This window comes from Monodelphis domestica, chromosome 5, assembly GCF_027887165.1.
Source record: "Monodelphis domestica isolate mMonDom1 chromosome 5, mMonDom1.pri, whole genome shotgun sequence".
In the NCBI taxonomy this organism is placed as follows: domain Eukaryota; kingdom Metazoa; phylum Chordata; class Mammalia; order Didelphimorphia; family Didelphidae; genus Monodelphis; species Monodelphis domestica.
Genome location: NC_077231.1, coordinates 39,982,457 through 39,989,176, shown reverse-complemented (window position 1 = coordinate 39,989,176; position 6,720 = coordinate 39,982,457). Strand labels below are relative to the sequence as shown.

At 40.3% G+C, this 6,720-nt stretch overlaps 1 protein-coding gene across 1 annotated transcript in view; it reads right to left on the bottom strand.

The window, feature by feature from the left end:
* Positions 1–1,159: 1,159 nt before the first annotated feature.
* The window catches only part of TBK1 (TANK binding kinase 1), a 72,892-nt gene continuing 67,331 nt past the window's right edge, over positions 1,160–6,720 (bottom strand). Inside the window, exon 23 of the transcript XR_008912566.1 lies at positions 1,160–1,495. The gene's annotated coding sequence lies outside the window, so the exon portion shown is untranslated. The remainder of the gene's footprint in view (positions 1,496–6,720) is intronic.

Here is a 6,720-nt window from a genome sequence, read left to right as displayed (position 1 = left end):
AGGAGGCAAAGGGTGACATCTGAGAGGAGTTGGGAATGGAAAATCAGCAGGACTTGGCAAGAGATTAAAGATGGCGTGTTGAGAGAGTGGAGAGCCAAGAATGACACTGAGGTTGCAAGCCTGGGTAAGTATGTTTAAGCTGGTCATTTTGTTATATCTCTATAGCTTGGATGTAATTCCATCGATAAATCAATCAGCAAACATTTATTAAGTACCTACTATGTGCCAGGTATTACACCAAACACTGGGAATACAAAGACTATAGTTAAACAGTCCCTGCCCTTTTAAGAGACTTACATTTTGGAACAGCTAAGTGGCTCAGTGGATAGAGTCAAGCCCAGAGATGGAAGGTTATAGAGAGAAAAGAAACAATCCAAGGCCTAACCTTGGGGTACTCCCACTCTTAGTGGACATCAGTGATGGAGGAGATGGAGAAGCTGTCAAGCAAAGTAGAAAACTGGGAGAGAGCAGAATCTTGAAAACTTGTGTTGAAAAATTGGAGCTTTTATCTCCCAACATTAGAAAGTCAGGAAAATTTCTCCTACTCTTTACATTTAGCTTTCAAATGCAGAATCCAGGAGCAAAAGAACTGACCTCCTTCTGCCTGGTGGGCCTTGAGACCTTTTTGGGGTCACAGTCTTTGGCAAAGCCTATGGACTCCTCAAAATGACGTCTTTAAATATGTAAAGCAATAATAAAAGACAGTGGATTACAAAGCAAACTAATTATGTGGAAATAGTTATCAAAATAATTTTTTAACTTCCTAGATGCCAGGTTAAGAACCACTTGCCTCAGAGCAAGGGTTCTATGGTTATCCCTTAAGAAGCAAGTCCCAAGGCATTTACCTTGGCCTCAATGAAACTAAAGATCTGGAAATTTCCTTGGGACATTCTGAATGCCCTGAAAATATTCACATACCCTGGGGCTTAATTTCTTACTATGGAAAATGAAAAGGTTGGCCAAGATGGCCTCTGAAGTCCCTTCTCATTCTAGATCTCCAATCCTACCATCCATGTCTTTTCCTAGGGAACAAGGAACACAAACATTCAGTCCTCATGTCCTACTAGTGTGTTAGTCTCAGAATATACTTTCTCTCCTCCATTGGAGGAGGGGGAGGGGGATAACATATACCAGAGCTGAAATTTTGTATTTTAGTGCAGTTTCTTTTTATTCACTGACATTCTAGATGTACTAGATACAGCTAATGGTCTGAAAATGTTGTGTCTAGCGTCATCTCTCAAATCTAAAGCTTTCTGCAAAGGAGTCCAGTGGAAAGGAATAAGGAGACAATGAAAGTGGCTCTGGGTGGGTGGGGGGAGTTATGGAATTGCCTGAAAGCCAGGAAGTCATAAGCGTAAAATTTTTTCTACCTGACAGTTCTTTTTCCGTGAATTTGTCGATTCCCAAGTAGAGATGAATTCCAGTAATTTTTCATTCCGTGAACAATCCAAATGCACCAGGTCTTGACAGTGAGGATGACACATGTATCTGTCCTCTGAAATGGAAGGCAGATCATCGTTCATTGGGGTTTTTTTCAATTGCATGTAGAAACAATTTCTTCTGACATTTTGTGATTCAGATTCCTCCTTCCCTCTCCACCTTCCTTGAGGCAATGAATAGTCTTATATAGATTATAACAGGGCTTTCATGCAACACATATTTCCATATTCCTCATGTCCCTAAAGAAGATAAATATCACACTTATAATAAAAAAAACTCATGAAGGAAATAAAGTGGGAGATGGCATGCTTTGATCTGTAGTCAGCCTTTTAGCATGAGTCTCTTGGGCTATCTTGGACCCTTGCTTTGCTGATAATAGTTTAGTCCTTCGCAGCTGCTTGCTGTACAATATTTCTCTTACTGTATGCAGTGTTCTTCTGGTTCTGCTCACTTCCCTTTGCACCAGTTCATATAAGTCTTTTCAGGGTTTTCTGAAATTATTTCTTACGGCATGATAGTACTCCATTACATCCATACATCACAACTTGTTCAGCCACTCCCCAATTGATAGACACCCCCTCACATTTCCAATTCTTTGCCAAAAATATTTTTGTAAGAGTAGGTCCCTTCCCCCTCTGCCTGGTCTCCTTAGGGCACAGACTTACTAGTGGTGTTGCTGCATCAAAGAGTAGGCATAGTTCAATGGCCCTTTGGGCATGGTTCCATATTGCTCTCCAGCATGGCTGTATCAGTTTACTGTCCCACCAACAGGGTATTCAGCCTACCAATTTTCCCACATCTCCTCCATTTCTTATTTTCCTTTTTGGTCATATAACTCACTGTTAAATGAGGATTTGATGTCTGCCCATCAGGCAGGTGAGGGAATTAGTTATAGAATTAGAATAAAGAAGCTAAAGCTAGAGTCTAAATCATCATCATCACCAAAAAGCATCTTTGTAGTGTCACCGTGGAAATCTAGAAATCCCCAGTTTACTTAGTTTGAGGGTAGAAAGCCCAGGTTTTCACCTTGTTATAGGAGAGGTTTCCCCCTGAGGGAAGGCCCCACTTCCCCAGACAACAGGCATCCACTTCAGCTTTGGGCAGTAGGCAGTGTGTCAGTCAGTCTCGCAAGCTGAAGGTCCCGAGTTCCATCCTCAGAAGGAGGGTGTGATATGCTGGGAGAGGCTTCTGGAGACACAAGAGCTACTTGACTTCGGATGGGGTCTGCCCCCCACTGGAAGTGGATGTCTATTGTCTGGGGAAGTGGGGCCTTCCCTCAGGGGGAAACCTCTCCTGTGACAAGCTCAAACAGGGGGTTTTGTGATTTTTAAAACTCCATCTTGCTTGGTCTAGCACCCAAAACTTGTGCACACCCACACTACACGGCATGTGCTAGTCAAGGACAAATCAGAAATAACTAACTGCCCACCTGGGCTGTCTGTCCCAAGCCAAGCTTGAGCCACCATTGGCACGTATAAGGAGCAGGAAGTGAGGTAGAGAACAGCCTCTGGAGTTTGCTCACTTCCTGTGGACAAGGCTAGGCGCCAGCAGGGAGGAGACCCGCAGGCAGCTTTGGACCGGTTCCCTTCTCTACCTTGGCCTTCTAGGCCTAAGCTCCCTCTGGCTCTGCCAGAAGGTTGAGTTAACCTTTTCTCCTTTCCCCTTCTTTCCTTTTCTCCCTCTCCGTCTTTCTTACTCCCGTTGTGATTAAACCACCATAAAACTCCATACTGACTTGAGTGTTTCATTTAGGAATTTCATAAGTGAATTCCTTGGCGACCTTAAATTAATATATATCAGTCTTTAAAAGGTGATTTCATTATCACAGTTTCCACCTCCCAACCAAATAAACTGGACACTTCTAGATTCCACGTTGACAGTAGCAACTCTACACACAGAGCAAATATGGACATAGCATCATGAAATGGTCCCCCCCTTCAGGGATGTCTCATGGGTACACCATTAGAAATCCTAAAGACACTAAGCTTAAGTAATGTAAAAATAGACTCGAACTCTGGACTTCAATCCCCACAAGCCCTTGCTCCACTTCCCCAAAATGCTTTGTAATCTCACGGAATTCTCAGGTGGGCGAGATCGAGAAGGGATTTAAGCTGATTGCAAAGGCTTTTGTGTCTTTTTTGGACTTCCGTTTTGGAGTAGACGCAGCTCTTCCATGATGTGAGATTATCTTGTCTAGGCCTCTCTGGCTTAGGCACGTGTTTCTTATCCTGTATTTTCTTTAATCCTTAATCTTCAATAAACCTCTAAAAAAATATAATACTCCTTGCAGAAAGAAACTAATTTCTACCTGCCTCAGTCTCCCCTAAATTTTAATCTTTACAGTAAGTGGTGGTTTTCTCTGTGAAAGGGGGCTTTTTTGTTTTGTGTAAGAAATGGAACATAGGAATCATCAGTCCAGGTTCAAAGAGCCTTCTAGGCTCACCCCCTTGCTCACCTTTGCTGGTAGATACAATCAATCAACTCAACACTGGAGTGAACTGGGAAGTTGAGGATTAGAGAAGTTTTGCCTCAAACACACCTTACCACTCTACACAAGCCAGGCTCCAGGACTCAAGCCCCATTCCTGTCCATCAAGCAGGAAGAACTTGACATGTGTCCTCTGCCACTGTGCACATATCATCTTCCCCTAGTGGGTGACACAGTGGTTAGAATGCCAGACTTGGAGTCAGAAAGGTCTAAATTCAAATTTAGCCTCAGATACTTACTAGCTAGCCACCCACAGCAAGTCATTTAAGTTCTGTTGGCCTCAGTTTCCTCATCCTTAACATGGAGATAATAATTGCATCTACCTCCCTGTGTTGTTGTGAGGACCAAATGGCATAATAACTATAAAGCACTTAGCCCAGTGCCTGGCACTAGCACTATATAAGTGTTAGCTATTATTATTATTATTATTATTATTATTATTATTATTATTATTACTCTACCTATTGCTCAGGGACTGATAATCTAATCAATAGTTTCATTGGCTCAACTTAGCAATCCAACTTACTTTGTATTGTGCTTTTTAAAATTAATATTGAATAACTAAGTATTATATTAGAGTTTTATTAATAATAACTAGGGCAAAAGAACTGCCTGAATTCAGCCCGGTTACAGGTCCAAAAAGAGAAAGAGGGAGGAGTTACAGCCACTTAAATACAATCACACAAAATGCTGGGACGCAGGAAAAGGGAATTTTGGGAAATACTAAGGGACTTCTGGGGAATGAAGTCCAAAGGCTCAAAATCTCCATTTATACAGCATATATTTTGTATTTAATTTTTCTATGCACATATTGTTTCCCCCAGTAGAATGGAAATTCCTCAAGAACAAGAACCATGCATAGTACCTAGCATATAGCAGGTATTTAATAAATGTGGAAAGACCTACATGAAATTATGAAGAGTGAAACAAGCAGAATCAAGGGAACATTATATACAGCAACAGCAAGATTATTTGAAGAATGATTTGATATATAGAAACAACAAGACATAGTTTTAATTATATATGTATATATATAATTTTGTTAAATGATACCTTCTCTAGTGTAGGAAGTTAGGAGGTACCTGAGAATATAACAAACACACAAATAAAATAAACATTTATTTAATTGAATTGAATCTCCATGGCATTATTCACTCTAGAATGAAATTCAACAACAGTCAGACAAAAAAAATAATAATGCTATGCAATGACCATGCTTGACCCCAAAGAAGAGATAGGAAAATGTTCCTTTCTCCTTTTTGTGAAGAAATAGAGACTGTCAGTATAGAACATTGCATAAAGCATTGGACTTGGTTGAAGCATTCATTTTTTAAAAAATTGTTACAGTTATAATTTATAGGTTTTTAAAAATATCACTGACATTTTCCCCATTATTCCTTCTCCCTAATGCTCACATTAGTCATGGCATCTAGATGCAGAGTTATAAAGAGACACCTCATCTATCAGATTCACAATTTGTCAGTTTGGGAGTCTCATCAGGAACCAGGAGAATTGCAGACACACACTCTTTAGATTGACAGAGGCAGAGAGAGGTAAGGAAGTAACTGTTTTGATCAATGCCCTGTGGCAGCAGAGAAGAGAGCCTATTGTGAATTCAAAGGAGAACTGTCCCTGGCAAGGGGTGAGCTCTGTGTGTGATGACTCCTTGAGGAGATAAATGACCCTGATATCCCGCAGTACAATGGGATCAGATACTTTGACTACACATGTTTCTTAGGTATAAGCCTTGTTACCATTGTACTCAATGCCCACTCTTTCTGTGGATACTATATAGCTGTGGGAAGTCTGTTTATAGGAGAGGGTTTTTTTTAATAGTTACTATTCTCAGTATGAGTAAGAGGCAGAAGAATGCTGTAATGGGGAAGGAATGTAATTAGAGGCAAGAAGATTTAGATTCAAATCCTGCCTTGGATACCTATGAAGTGGGGCACTTCATAAAGCAAGTCTGGACACCCAAAAATTCAATTATTGGAACCATTATTTATTAAGTAATAAAGAATCTACCAGCTGGGACAGACTTCCCTAGTGGAAGCTGCATCAGACTGACATTACAGGATAGCTTATATAGGTTATAAGATACAAAATTTTTCCTTTCACATATAGGTTCTTATTTGACAATCAAATACACTTTATCACAAACACAGGTCAGTGGTCAGTGATGAGTGGACAATCCTCAGGTTATTTTGGGGGTTGTTTACTTTCACATGTACTTAATCATTTATCCCTAGTTAGCTATAAATTACCTTGCATTCCATCCTGACCTCTTTGATATACCTGATGTTCCTTTGTTTCCTGACCTTCCTAATTCTCATCCTTAGGCTAATTAGAGTCTAGTCTGCAGCCTGCATAAACTGCTTGACCTCCTGAGGGGGCTGGGTCTGTTTCCTAAAAAATGTAGAAAGGGATTAATCTGCTTTATCTACTTCAGTTTTATTATCTTCCCTTATTGGGACTTCTTCACCTATTAGCTGTGTGACTTTGGTTTTGCCACTGCTAAGTGACTCTGACTCAAATCTCTAATCAGTAAAATGAAGGTACTAGATTCATTTACTTCTAAGGTTTCTTCAAGTTCTAAATCTATGCTTCTAAGATCATTTTAGAAAGGAAAGCATACAACTCCATGAGCCTCAGTTTCCTCATCTGTAAAATGAGGGTCTAGATGACCTCTGGGGGACCTTCTAGTCCTTAATCTGTGAGTTTTAATTAATAGTTGACAAGTTTTTGTTTTACTTTTCCTACAAGGCTATGAGCCATCATTCTTTGGACTAGCCC